Here is a 14,913-nt window from a genome sequence, read left to right on the forward strand (position 1 = left end):
ATTGTTTCCCATGATGAGTTAAAAGGGGAGAGAAACAGCATCTTCAGTCTGAGTTAAGACATTAGTCAGCATGTTTTAAAAAGACGAATATATAGTTATAAGATTTGCATTTTTGCTCACTTATTCAATGTTTTTACATTTTCTATTTGTTTTAATAACGAGTTTAACATGGTACCACTTTCTTAATAATATCGATAATGCATTAGCATACAAGTCTCTCTTTGTAAAAAGTAAATAATACACTGTATAACCAAATAAGGCTTAGCACCCTGAAAGTAGTTTTTTCCCATTAGGAAAGGCACCATCGTCACAGAAAACAATAACAATGTGTTGTGTTACAGTGAACAGTGTGTCCCTCTGCAGGACTCCCTTTGGATGCTCATTATCTTTTATAAAAGGTTAACAGGGCCCCGAGGAGCCATAAGGCCCGACCGGAGCGACAGAGAGCAGAACATCATGTCTGCTCTGTCTGTCTGTCAACCCAACGCCATCACTGTACTGCAGCCTATCAGAAAACAAAGCTGCACTGAGGATGCCTCTACAGTATTGACTGGGGGAATATAAAGGCTCATGGCTTTAAATAGTATCATATGGATTTAAGTATCATTTCCTTTTTATCATGTCCTGTTATGAGTCGAGCTCAGGTTTCAATAATAAATGATATGTCATGCAAACATTCCATAAATAATGTCTGTTGCTATAACTTGAAGGATTGTAAGTGTGAAAATAATTAAGTATTTCAATAAAAATATAGAATAATCTGGGACAATAGATTTACAATTGGTGACAAATTTATTATTTCCTATCACTTCAATAATCTGGTGACTCTCCGAGGGCTCCCAGCCCCTAATCAATACAAACTGAGAATATTAATTACTTAATAAGCAAGGCAAGGCAAGGCAAGTTTATTTATATAGAACCTTTCAACACAAGGCAATTCAAAGTGCTTTACAAAAATGGAAGCACTATAAGAACATATAAAAAAGGTGGTTAAAACACCATGACGTTCAAAATCAATAACCTAAAGAGGCCCTGCTATGATTTTGTGGTTTTCTCTTTCCTGTAGTATGTGCTCTATAGGTTTGTGTGCATGTGAAATGGTCTGCAAAGGCTGAAATCCCAAAGTTCCCTCCAGAGGGAGTTTTTTTTCCCACCCCATATTTCATATAATTGAACCAGAAAATTCTAGTTTACCCCAATGAGACACATGCATTAATATTATGAATCCTGCAGCAGTTAGTTGTTGGACTGTATCTCAAAGTTTAACTGACAAATCTCTCATCTACACTTCTGTACCCGTTAACACCTGCTGACTCCCATCTGACACTGTCAACCAATCTGTCTAAATCCCCTCCGAGGAGACATTAACAGGATTGTGTGTTTAGCAAACCTACACGTCTGAAAACCCTCCCTTGGGACCCCCTAATTGGCCCACTTGCATCATGGGGTATCAAGCATATGTGACAGCACAGGTTAGACAGCTGCCATTTGATGGAACAGCATCAGCTCTGCAGACGAGCCTCTTCCTCACACACCTGCAAACACACATTTAGTGCACGTGTATTGCTGTCTCAAGTCTTGCATGTATGGAGGTTCACTGATGACAAAACTGAGGTTAGAGAGGACTTGATACTGCATTAGTTGTCTTTAAAGTGATTGCATAAAACGAGGATAGATAAATAATTTGGCTTATAAGAGTGGGTATTACTTCCAGCTATGAGACATAAATAACTAATATCATTCTCAAACCAGAATATATCTGTAAGAGCCACTTAGACACATCGTTTTTGGCAAGACAGATTGCATATTCATTTGAAACCATAACTTTTGTATGGTTTCTTATTGTTATTGGATTTAGTTGATGTTTTAGTGATAGTGCTTTAACGCAGCTTTTAGTGTGCATGTCCAACGGTTTAAAACTGCGTTACCCCAGTAAGATGGTGCAGCCAAATAATATCATTGAAGTATCACTCTCAACTTTAAGGCCTCACAGGTGTCTAAAAGGCTTGTGATCAGTTTGGACTCCAGCAGTCATAAGCAGCACCTGCTTTGTTGTTAGCAAATTGAATGGGACGTTATCATCCTCAAATAAATGGGTAAAAGAGACATGCTATAAGATTCTCCTGACAAGCAGACTGATTTAATGATATGCATAGTTTTCTCATTGATGAACGTCCATAAAGAGTGTTTGGATTAATGTCTGTGAATGAAAATGAAGAGTCAGAGTTGGTGTGTGTGCTGATGTTTGTGTGTCTTTGTACTATCGGCAACCTGGATCTTATCTTGCTCATTTAAAACAGCTGAATATGTGTCAATCTATATAAGTCTAATGTTTTTCTTGAATGTCAATCTTTCATGCAAGGTACTATTGTAGTGTTGTCTCTGCACTTCCATCAATCAATGTTGTATTGTTTTTCACATTAATGTCAATCGATAAATGTCCAAATATGGAGGCTTCTCGTCTCCAAGCAGATTCAATTTAACTCTTTCCAAAGATAGAGTTGATAAATAAGAGAGTTTGATAGAGCCATGGTGTTTTTACTTTGATTTACATCCCTTTTCAACACCCAGACATACAGACACTTAAAGTAATATTACGGACAACACAGCTTGAGTATCACTACATTATCAGTAAGGACATTATTTAAAAAGTCAAGACATTTTGTGTAAAGTCAAAACTAGTTCAAAAGTTAAAAAGGTGCTCGCAAAAGGGTTGTTCCAGGGTTAATACTACTTTAGCACGACAGATATGTTAGCAGTCATCATTAGATTTAGGTTATGAATGCATTACCAATGGTTTTCCCTTGTGTCCTGATAACAAAATACTAGCAAAGCTTTCCCAGATGTAGAGATACTGTGCGCGTGTTAGTGTTGTATAGGAAAGGTTTTTCAACCGATACAACCAGAAAATGAGCCTCATCACTTGAGGACAGTGTCATGTGTTCAGGTCCATTACACAGGATGTGCAGAGGCTGTGTTTGCTTTTTAAATGAAAGAATGTGGTTGCAAGGCAAAACAACATCACAGACTAGAGAGAATGTTATTTGGTTCCACTTTTTGTAAGTCTTCCTGGAAAAGCTATAGTAAAAACCATTGTGTTAATGAATCTAGTGTAAACACAGATTTGTGCATTTCTCTCTAAACAGGCTGCATGTGTCGGAGTGGCTGCGTTGGACAGGAAGGAGAATCTCTCCACGGGAATCTGATGACTGTAATCACTGTAATTCCACCGCATCACTAACCCGTAATTATGCCCAATCAGCATTTAGCAGGCGGGCTGGCATTGTTCATGTGGAACAGGAGCTCACGACCACCAGCCTCTGAGCGAGCCGCATGCCAGCCGACCAGTCCGACAAATGTGTCTGTAGATGCAACGACTCCAAAGAGACGTGTGCAAATCACCTCATCAACAGAACAAAAATGTTCAGCGCCTAACGAGCACAGAGACAACAGTTTGAATAGAGGAATTTCTGTTTAAGCATGCTCTAAATCTTGGTATAGTTTTTTACAAATGCAAGTCACCTGGTGGGGATCAAAGGCAGCACATGAATGCCTCTTTTGGGGAGGGCAAGTGGGAAGAGGAAGGGATGGAGGTATCGCATTGATCAATGAACCGCCTGCACATCTGGAGCGAGACATAGCTGCATCCCTGTATTGATCTCAGGATTAATTAGTCCAGCTTCAACCGGTGCTTCCTGTCTTTTTAGCGGCCTTATAAAAGATAAGGAGATCCAATATCAAAGTGCTATTCCCCGATACCGACCGTTAACCTGAAGTGAGGCTCGAGCAAAGCAGATGGACTTGATGGTAAATTAGGTTTGTCTACAATGGACGTGTCTCAGTTGTACCACCATTCTGCTGTGTCAGGGGACCAGCTTAATTGCTGCATTGGTCAATAGAAACAGCTCCAATACACAAATCGAGTTCATCATAACTGTGTTTTATAGGTTGCATCTGACACATTTACATTACGGTTCTAGATCTGCAGTCAGAAGGGAGGTTTGTCAATTCAAAGAGGAGGGAGCTACAACTGAACACCAGACAAGACATTGTTAAGTTATCCAAATGGTACAGATACTTTGAATGAAATGAAATGCCACTGTGAAAGGGTTCAACTTTAACACCCAAACCAACGAGGCAGTGCTAGCGTAATGTCAATCACAAGATAGCCACGCCCTAAACTAGATGATTAACTGGTTTATCGTCTATTTTACTTCTAAATGGGACAATAATTCATAAGATTCCCATCATGCTGAAGTAAAAAAAAAGACTACTTGTCTCTTGAGAAAAGGGAAGTAACATTTTGCTGTGATAAGAAATCAAGTTAGAAGTAGGGTCATTTTCTCATAGACTAGAAAAATCCTCATAATCCATACATTTTCCACAAATGTTGCAAAACAGGATTTCTAGGAATATGGCTCTCGTAGAAAAACTAATGGCTCCACGGTGGCGTCCCTTTAAAGCTATAGGAACACCTCTTTAAGACCCGGACTACAGTCTGCCATTGTTATGAACATTTCCAAACAAAATGTGCTAATAGGGAGACTAAGCCTGAACCTAAATAGCCATGTGGAGTAACCTCGTGGGCGCATTAACAATTTGTGGCATCTAGTTCCTCCGCTGCACTTTAATTGCAGACTTCTTTCGGAACCACAAATAAATAAATGTTTATTATCTTGCAGGCGGACAGAGTGGAAGCGTTGGGAGGAGGCGCCCGAGGTAAACCTGCCTGTGATCACTTTGTCTCGCTGTTGTTGCTAATTAACGCCGTGATGCTCCTTCTGCAGCTCGTGTCTCTCTCTGAATCCCTTTTCCTCCGTCTGAATGGGCTTATTTTAGAGCAGTGAGACTCTGTAGTTTTAAGTAAATCATTCCCTTCTTTATCTTGGGTACGCAGTCACAGTTGCAGTGGCATAAAGACACACAGGATACAATTAAATATCGGCCTCGGGAGCAGGAAGAAGAAGCCCGACTCTACTCCCTCGTGCTCAAAATATGGCACCAAATGTAATGTGTGAAAAACCCATCGTGCTTACTAAACCAGAAACAGGCCATATCATTTATAGTGTGCTTAGAACCCGGATTGTTTATGTTTTTTATGTAAAACGGGCTCAGCACCCACCACAATAAGGATGGGGAAAAAAAACAATTCCTTGTGGCTAAAAATCGGTCCATCTGTCTCCAAGTTATTAAACTCAGAAAAAAAAAATGTCTTAACCACTAACTTCATTGTATTAAAATGACTTCTAAAACAGGACAGAGGCTTACTTTTAGGTTCATATTTGTATTTTCTACTGTGACATGTCTCCATGCTCTAATGTTCAAAAAGCTCTTTATTGTTCTCATACTGCCTGTGCTGCAGCACCTCTTTTCACCCTCTGTCTGAAACCAGAGCCCAGTCTGCTCTGATTGGTCAGCTCTGTTGTGATTGGTCAGCCGCTTAGAGATGTTCCGCCCCTTAGCCTATCACGTCAAATGTGTTGGAGTGCAAGCCAATAATAGCGCAAGCGTTACATAGTGATGTCACTGTGTTATAGCAGGAAACAAAAGAGTCCCATGAAGGAGTTTCAGGAAGGGAGGGGGGAGTTTTCGGAGGGAACTTTGAACGGAAAACCCCAAAAAGTATAATGGGGCCCTTAAAAATATAATTCCGGCCACATCTAACACAAGTGCACCTGTAAAGCAGAATCAAAACGTACTCCTCACAGCACAAAAGTAAAACATTATTCTTCACCAGCAGACAGAAAAGCTCAGACAACCACAACAATTACAATAACAACACGATGAAAAAACGAATTGACGTGTTCAGAGGCATGCACCTGTCCATGTGCATAAATACACCTCTGGATTTATGAGTCAAGAGGTTTGTGTTGGTGTTATTCCAATTCCAATTACTGGCCTGTATTGGTAGTCAGGGAGATGGAGCGTCTGTACGAGGTTTTCTTACATGATCTGACAGACTGTTTCGCAGCATGGTGCATTAAGTCGTGTTAAATATTTAGCTGTGCTGCCTTGAAACAGGCAAAATGGATGTTTGGAGTCCTTTGTGGATTTCCCATGTCTTGTGGCCTCAAAGCTTTTCCTCCCTAATAAACTAGCCAAGCTCTGTCAGAGCATCTGCTACGTTTACTGGGATTAATTAACTCCGCAGAAGCATCCAAAATGAAAAGTTATACATAAGTTTTCCCAATTAAATATTTAGGAGGATGCAAAGATGCAGGAAGGGTGATTTAAGTGGTATTAAGCCATAGGAAATGTGATGAGCCAAAGCAAGAAAGAAATCTTCATATATAATAATTATCCCAGACCAGATTGTCCCAATTAAATTAAATGAGTCAGTAGGGTGGCCTAGTTTGCCAAAATCCAATCTAAATATACTTCTGCTTCATCAGCGCAAAGAAGAAACACTCCAAATAATTGATTCATAATACAAAATTGTAACCCACAGGCAAACTTTGATATTGTTTCGCTATATTATTTTAAATATCCATATAAATTCTCACTGACTTGCTGGAAATTATGATTGCTCTTCGGATGAAACATTAATGATTGTTAATATTTGTAGTGCACATTCGACTGTGTGTAAATGTGTGGGAGTGTGTTATGACTCTTTTGGTCTCCTAACGTCTGTGCACTGCTCACACATTAGTAGTCAAATATCACACTGATGAAACATGTAGGAAGAAATCTAAATCATTCTTTCATTCAAACGGTTATATAAACGTGAGGCAAGCTGAAATTAGACAAAGGAATATTTCATGATATTTTTTTTAAATCCTATTCTGGCAAAATGTTGACTACTTGGCTTATTATGCTTTTTGAGTTTTCCCTTTCCTAGGTTTGTGTGCATGTCATTGGTCTGCAAAGGCTGAAATGCCAAAGTGATAGGCTAAGAGGCGGGACATCTCCGAGCGGTTGACCAATCACAACAGAGCTGGCCAGCCAACCAATCAGAGCAGACTGGGCTCTGGTTTCAGACAGAGGGTGAAAAGAGGTTAAAGCATAAAAACATGTCACAGTAGAGGCACAAAATACTAATATGAACCTGAAAATGAACACACCTCCTTTAAGTAGAATACATGTGGAGGTAGGCCTGCTTTTCTTTAAGACAGATATGTTCCTTTATGTGTTGAACCTGCTGTGGAGCTTTGGGGGACACTTGAGTCCTGCTTATACAGAAAAGTCACTGTCAGGAAGTCACTTTAGTTCAACATTGAAAAGCTGCATCCTAATTAAGGGACTGCCTCCTGTGAAGGACCTTTAAAAAGGTGTCCTGGAGGGGCCTGCACTTCCTCTCCAGACCAGACAAACAAACAGACCAAACTATGCAACCTGTTACCTCGTGTCATCAACTACATACTTTCAAAACAAGTTCGGCCCTTTGTGCATTAAAAAAAAGCTATTATATGTATCAGTTTTCAAGTATGAATTGCTTTACACTGCAACAGACTGTAACTTCATTTAAACTGACACCTTTCCGGACTTTCTCGGCTGTCTGAAAACATCCTGTGGATTGACTTTTATGGATAGAACTTGGGAGAGTTTTGCTGGAGAGAACTAACTAACTATACTGTAACTACCGCATGTAGTGAGTGTTTTTGTACATAAGCCAATAAAATAACTGAAAACAAACTAGTAATGATCATTGAGTCAATGGTCCAAAGAAATTGTGGGAACAATACATATAAAAACATTCTTAAACATGATATATGACTGTTTATCACAGTGGTTTTTCAACTCAAACAAATAAAAAATGTTTTTGAAGATACCCGAGGTTAAACAAAACACAACCATGTTTTTAAATCCATATAAAAAGTCTAGTTTTTTTATATGGATGGTTGTATAAAAGTACTTTAATGCACATTTTGGATATAACGATGATGTTTTTATGCTCCACAAAGCTTTAAAAAAGGGACCGGACCTTTTTAGTCGCATTTTCTACGACCAGCTTCACAGTCTCCTCCTCTTCCTCTGAGGTTTTTTAAAACGGGTACAGGAATTTTTAAGGAAATCCTTTTAATTAATGATACTTTTGGCTCTTAAGTGAACAGAACCTGTTGCTCACTTGCGTGTCTGCTCTCCGTCGGTGCTTCATTACATAACATTTTTCATATTTTAGTTGTAACATTGACTTCATAATCCTAATTAGCTTGCCCTTTGCCATTTTTAAACCACTGTGCAGTGATCTGGCATCTGATAAGGCTTCCAACTTCTGGATATAAAACTCAAACTGACCTTTCTGAATCTTACATCATCATCATCATCATCATCATCATCTCACTGATACTTTATAAAGCACGCCACCAACAGAGTCAACTTTAGTCTGTTGCCTAAATCTAACAGAGTAAAGGGGCTTTTGTTCAGAGGGATTTCTCATTACATTACATTGCATTTAGCTGTCGCTTTTATCCAAAGCGACTTACAATAAGTGCATTCGACCAGGAAGATACAAACTTGAAGAAAACAGAATCATATAAGTACATCAGGTTTCATAGAGCCAAAACATTTCAAGTGCTACTCAACTGGCTTTAGATAAGCCAGTCCTTTATTAGTATATAAGTGCTTTGTTAGAAATTCTTTAGTCCAATTATGAAACCCTTGAAGCAAAACGTACTTCCGCTGATTCAAAGGCATTTGCTCAATAAAGCAAATTACATAGACAGCAACAGGAGCCGTTTCACAGGGCAAGTCAGGTCAGTGCGTGTGCGTGTGCGTGTGCGTGTCGACACAGAGGTTGTTGGGTCACACACACATTAACGCAGCCCTGTTGTACAGTGTATCACAGATTGATAAAGCTGTGTGTGGGCGTGTTGCTCCTGCAGCAGCATTATGTTACGGCAGGACAGTGGGAGGCTTTATACGTCCTTTTTCATTGACTATAGAAATCTGATTCATGTTATTATGAAACAAACATGACTTTTTGGGTTGATGATTAACATTACTAAAAGGTATACTCAGTGCGCTTGTTGGAAAATCCCTACAGGAGTTGCATTTCCACGTCACAGAGTGCTAATGTGAATTTATCTTCACCTCTTGTTTTTATGAAGAGAATTACAAAATAGCAAAGATTAGCCTGAGGCAATATGGGATTAAGAGGCATATATTAATATACATACTTTTATTTCTGTATGGGGATTAAGTGGGGAAGGCTGGGAGGCAACAGAGGAAAGACAAAAGATGATGGGGTAAGGATTTTGGGCAAGAGAGAGAAACAGAAGGAGCCCAGGAGATGGGTGGAGGAGCAGAAGAATGGAGGAGGAGAACTAAAATCGAGGAATCAAGCATTAGAAGATTTAAACATGGAGAAGGAAACAAGGAGATGAAAGGAATTAAAGAACAAGAATACTAAGGACAAGAGGACAGAAGGAGAAAAAAATACTCGGAGGAACAAGGAGGGAGGAGAGGGCAAAAGAAAGAGAGGAAAGGAAATGGGAAAAGGAAACAATGAAAAAAGTGAGGAAACAAGGAGAAGAGAATATAATTAGAGGTGAAGAGGGAACAAGGAAAGGAATCAATGTTACCACAGAGGAGATGGGCTCAGAAGGAAAAAAAAGGACAGGAATGAAAGGAAACGAGAAAGGAAGAGAGGAGAAGAAAAGAAGAAAAAAGGAGATTATGACACAGGCAAGGGAGTATAAGAGGTACAGCAATGAGAGGAGAGAGAAGAGAGGAAGGAAATGAGATGCTAGTAAAGACAGGAAGAGAAAAGAGGAGAGAAGGAGAGAAGCAGAGACATGGAGGCTCGAAGAGAAGAAACTGAGAAAAAAAGAGGTAGAAATGAAAAGATGCAGAGGAAGAAATAGAGAAGAGTGAAACAATAATTCAGAGAGGAGGAAGAGGAGGGGGAAGGAGGAGGAAGATCTGTGCCATGATTTAGCAGACACAGAGGAAGAGGAGAAGAGATGCAGAGGGAGGAGGAGGAGGATTTTCTCAGAAGCAGAAGGAGGGGAACTCCAAAATAAATGCGTGAAGATCGTGACGGAGGAAGACATGACTCAGCCTCAGAGAGATTTAATAACAGAGGCAATGTGACTCCTTCAGCGACAAGTCTGGTGTCACTGTTGGATTATCATAACAGAAATTAAGCTTATTTACGGAGATTATTGACGATTAGAACAGGAAAATTCATGTTTACAGCAGATTGATCAGGAAATAATCCTATTTTAGAGATTTGTATGATACTGAGTTGTTAATTAACCCTTGTTAATGGAGAAATGGTTGAAAAAATAATGGAAATACCTGTCAGAATAAACAAAATGCAATTCAACAGCACTTATTTACCTGGTGTGTGTATTGTCACAAAAGGCTAAGAATATTCAAATTAAAAGAGACACAAAAGTTTTTTTTCATATATTTAAATGTCATTTTTTTTACATGTCCGATTCCATATTGTGTAGTATGTTCACAGTGAAGACAAACGACTAAAAATATCATGAAAAATAGATTAACTTGACATTTTTGAAGGGCGTAGTGCTGTTGTTTTAGATGACATAACAAGAGACCTTAAGTAGCTCCTCATCACTAATTTACAATTCTGTCTGTTTTTTAATCCATCACTTGAGATATGTGCACAATGCTTCTATCTAGGAAGAAAATCTTTGCTTATTCAGTATACAAAAACAAACCATTGTCTAAAAATATGATGTAATGGTATTAATTATTAATAAGGGCATTAAATAACCATATCCAAAACTCAAAGTACCCAATTGTTCCTTAGAATAAATATTTCAGCTCCTTGAATGTAATCATACTGCAGACATCCTGGGAGGACCACAGTGTGGAGTGATGCTGAGAAACAGCACGACTCCCCCTACAGGCCAATACCTGGTACTGCAGCTAGGGGCTAATAAATCCAGGAGCAACATAAGTGAAAATACCACTTTTGGGCCCGTTTGTGTATTTTTCTTTCTTTTAAACTTGTACAATCGATAGGTATACGTTACAGGAAGCATTATTCCCAATAGAAAGCCAACATGTAAAGAAACCTAGCATGAATATTGGAAACGTCATCAGGAAATCTTTGCAGCAAAAGGTACAAAGACATTTGATCTATCGTCATAAAAAGACTGGACAAGATGGAGAAAAGATGCTAAATGCCTTGAAGAGGAACTTATTTAAAAATGTTCTGCAAAAGATTATCTTTGGCAATACTCTGCTGAAATGTAACCCTACCCAAACTCTAAAAGCACAGAAAAAAATAGAAAACTTTCAGACAAAACGAACCAATCAGTTCTACGGTGGCCGACAGGTGCATACGCCTGCAGTTTAAAAAACGATGCAAATATAAAACCTCAAATGTGCCAAACGACATACAAATGAAGAGACATTTTGACAACACATGCGCAGCATTTACCGTACTAAAAATGCTGTATAAACAAAATGCTGCAACTATAAAACGCGGCAAGAAGCTCAAAACACAATGGAATAGCCTACAGGGGACACAACAACAAAAAATGGCGCACACAGCTGGTAAATATCAGAAGCAATCATAGATCTAATTGTTAAAATAAGCCAATATAACATTTGATGTAACTTTTCAACAACAGTGACTGTTGACCAACTTTATAAAACCTAGGCCTAAATGTCAACAAGCGCTCCAGCTCGCTTGTAAATAGATTTAATCCAAAAGTCCCAATACCTCAATAGGAATCAACCAACAAGTTACAACATGTTGATTAATAACCTTAGAGCTGCTGTTAGGTGAGTTTAGGGAGTTTTTGTCAAGAGGCTGGTGGCAGCTGTTTTACATTTCTTCCAGTCTTTTTGCTAAGCAAGGCTAACCATGTCGTGTATCACTCTGGCAGACTTTCTTACATCTGGATCTATTCCTTTGAAAGATGATAACTACACATTAACTAAAGAGGGTCACAATGTTCAGCAGATAAGGGACCAGCTCATGGCAAGATGAAAGTGACAAGCTAAATGCATACATGCAGAGCAGTGGGGGGTTGTGGGTAGTGTAGGGGGTTAATCAACTGGATTATTTGTGCTGTGGGCTAATTCATTATGACAGTGCTCTTCGCGTGTCATGGATTTCTTTTTAATAAAGAGCTCGTGGCCCAATGTGCGCTGATGCGTTGAGAAGCTTCCAGTAATTACACCTGGATCCACTGTCGGAGTTTTCTGCTCCAGAGGTGATTTTAATTAGATAAATGTCCACAGCACACCTCCACACACACTTTTAATTACAATCTATGCTGTCTCCTGTGTGTTGAAACACCAACATAAGACCTAATTTAAGACGCACCAAAAATACAAAAGATTTTAGTGCCATCAGCTCCCAAAAGCTGCCGAGCTCAGAGGATGCAGACATACTTTTAATTTATATCTGAGTGGTGAACTACATTAGATTTTAAATTCAGGGGGTATCCAAATATGTGCCCCATATACTGTATGTGCAATTGCACTTATGTGTATATATATGTATTTATTTGTATTAATCATTTCCTTCACTCATAATGGTACACATGTACATTCTGCTGCTCAGTGTTTCACCGTATATTATTGTTGTTATTTTTCTTCTTATTGTTACTTGTTTACTACTTTTTCCATTGTTATTATACCTGACTCTTATCTGTACTATGTTTTACTTTTATTCTGTTAATGCCTAGACAACTGCATTTTCCTAATAGTTAATAAAGGGTGTATCTTATTATCGTATCGACTTATCCACAGCAAGGGTTTGAACCAAAGACTTTAGGATCATTTTTAGGAACATTTATTTAAGGTTTCTATCTGCAGATATTTGCTGACATCTGGTGGCAGACTGAGGTACTGCCTGGTGAGAGATGCTCCTTTATTTTAATAGTTCCATTACTTTCATTTCATATAAAGTATTCACTTTTGTTCACATACATCATTATTTATATTTCTAAGTGAGCGTGAACTCAAATGATAAAACATGACAGATATTGGTTTGGAAAAAAGTTGATTCGGGATTTTACGAGGGAACTTAACTCAAATCCAAACATTGGTTTAACTGCAGTATCATTAAGAAAGTGATGAGTTGAATACTTATTGAAGGGGTTACATTAAGAACAACTCCCTCGAAACAAATACAAATGTTTCCAATACTTCACTGGGAATAAAAGCCGCAGCTCACATGACACTACAAAAATACTTCGTCCTCCTGCAGTTTTGATGCATTTATGTGACATCAGAAAGTGTGTGAAATGAATGAAACACTGACCTCTTGCAGACTTCAATGATGGACATCAGCTGTAGTCGGGTTTAGAAGGGAAAACATCCACAGAAACTTCCCGAAACACTCATGTAGAATAATCCATTCCTCCTAAACCAATCTTTATGTTCCAAAAACGAATAACTTCAAAAACATTTGATTAAAAAAAACAGTGCTCTCGCGATTCTGCAGGGCTCATTCAGTACACCTGTTGTCATGTATATAAGTCCCGCCTCCTCCTGCTCTCTCATTGGCCAGAACTCAAGTGGGCCACACCTGCGGATCACAGCTCACAGGTACGGAAGAGGATGAAGGACAAACGTAACGGGGAACATAAGAGGGGGCTTTTTTTAAATATGCATTGCTAAAATATTCAAATGTACTTTTATGAATACATCTTACCACTTGCATGGGTGCAAATACTGAACATTTGAGTTGTTTATTCCAACTTAATCCTAAAATTACAACAAAAATCATTTTTGGCAGAGTTGTCGTGCTGTGACTTTCAAAAACTAGTTCAAATTTGCATAATAAAAAAGGTTTGCACGAGATGAATCAATCAAAAAGCTCTTTTAATAAATTAATTTGAGATCTGATCATGAGGCTTTCCAATGTGCAGCCAGTTGGACTCTGACCTTTCATTCTGCAAATATCACTATTATATTTGACTAAATAACAAACGAGTGAACACGTTTAATGCTCTGTTTGAAATTAGGAGCTGATTTTATACAACATAATTCAATTCATTTTTAGTGATTTACTCTTAAAAAATCCCCCCAAAAACTGAATACAATGATCCAGGTGGGAAAAATAAAATTGTTTCAAGTAGTTGTCGGCCTGACATTTCAAATCCAAATGAAAAACCTGAAAAAGTATGTTTGTATACTTTTTAGGTTTATCACACACACACACACACACACACACAGACACACACACCCTGTGAACCCATTAAAGAACGCAATCCAGCATCTGGGCTTTATCACAACACAGGTTTAATTTAATATCTCTTTATTTTTTTAAATAATTAAACATTTGTATTTCTCCAACCCTTTTTAATCTTTTTTTTTTTTTTTTTCAGTTTTTAGATCATATTATATCCGGGCCGTTCTAAAGCACACATTAATTCTGCGAGGGCAGGAGGTAAGACCCCTGCAAGAGGACAAAGTGGTCTGCTCCATACCTCCCTCCTCTGACCCCTGAGCCCCTGACTACTATGCCCACCCCCACCCTCACCCTCCCTCCCCAACTAAAAAAAAAAATATCCAAATGGTCAAAAGAAACTTCATCAAAATATCCAAAAATGAGATAAAAACCAAGAAAAGAGGGGGGAGTGAGAGACATCAAATTAAAATAAAAACAGACTAATAAAAGGGGGGTGGGGGGGGGGGGGGAGACACTATCATAAATACCAGGAAGTCTTGTTCCATAATACCTCTTTATATACTGGATACTCCCCTCCACAGTTTCCTAAGCAAAAGAACATAGGCTAAATTACTACAAGATACAAGATTATCAGTGTACTGCATTCAATAACAATGTACAAGGTCGTCTTTTTGTTATTGTTGTAGTCAACGCGGCGCCCCCCAGGTGGGCAGAGGATTGTGGGGGGAGTGAGGGGAGGCAGGGGCGCTCGGCTTTTCACAACAGGAGCAAGATTTTTGGCTCTCCTCTGAAGACTTTTTATTAGTCCCTGTTATGGCCGCAGGGTACCAGTGCCAGACTGATACCAGGGA

Source organism: Trematomus bernacchii, unplaced genomic scaffold (genome assembly GCF_902827165.1).
Source record: "Trematomus bernacchii unplaced genomic scaffold, fTreBer1.1, whole genome shotgun sequence".
Lineage (NCBI taxonomy): Eukaryota > Metazoa > Chordata > Actinopteri > Perciformes > Nototheniidae > Trematomus > Trematomus bernacchii.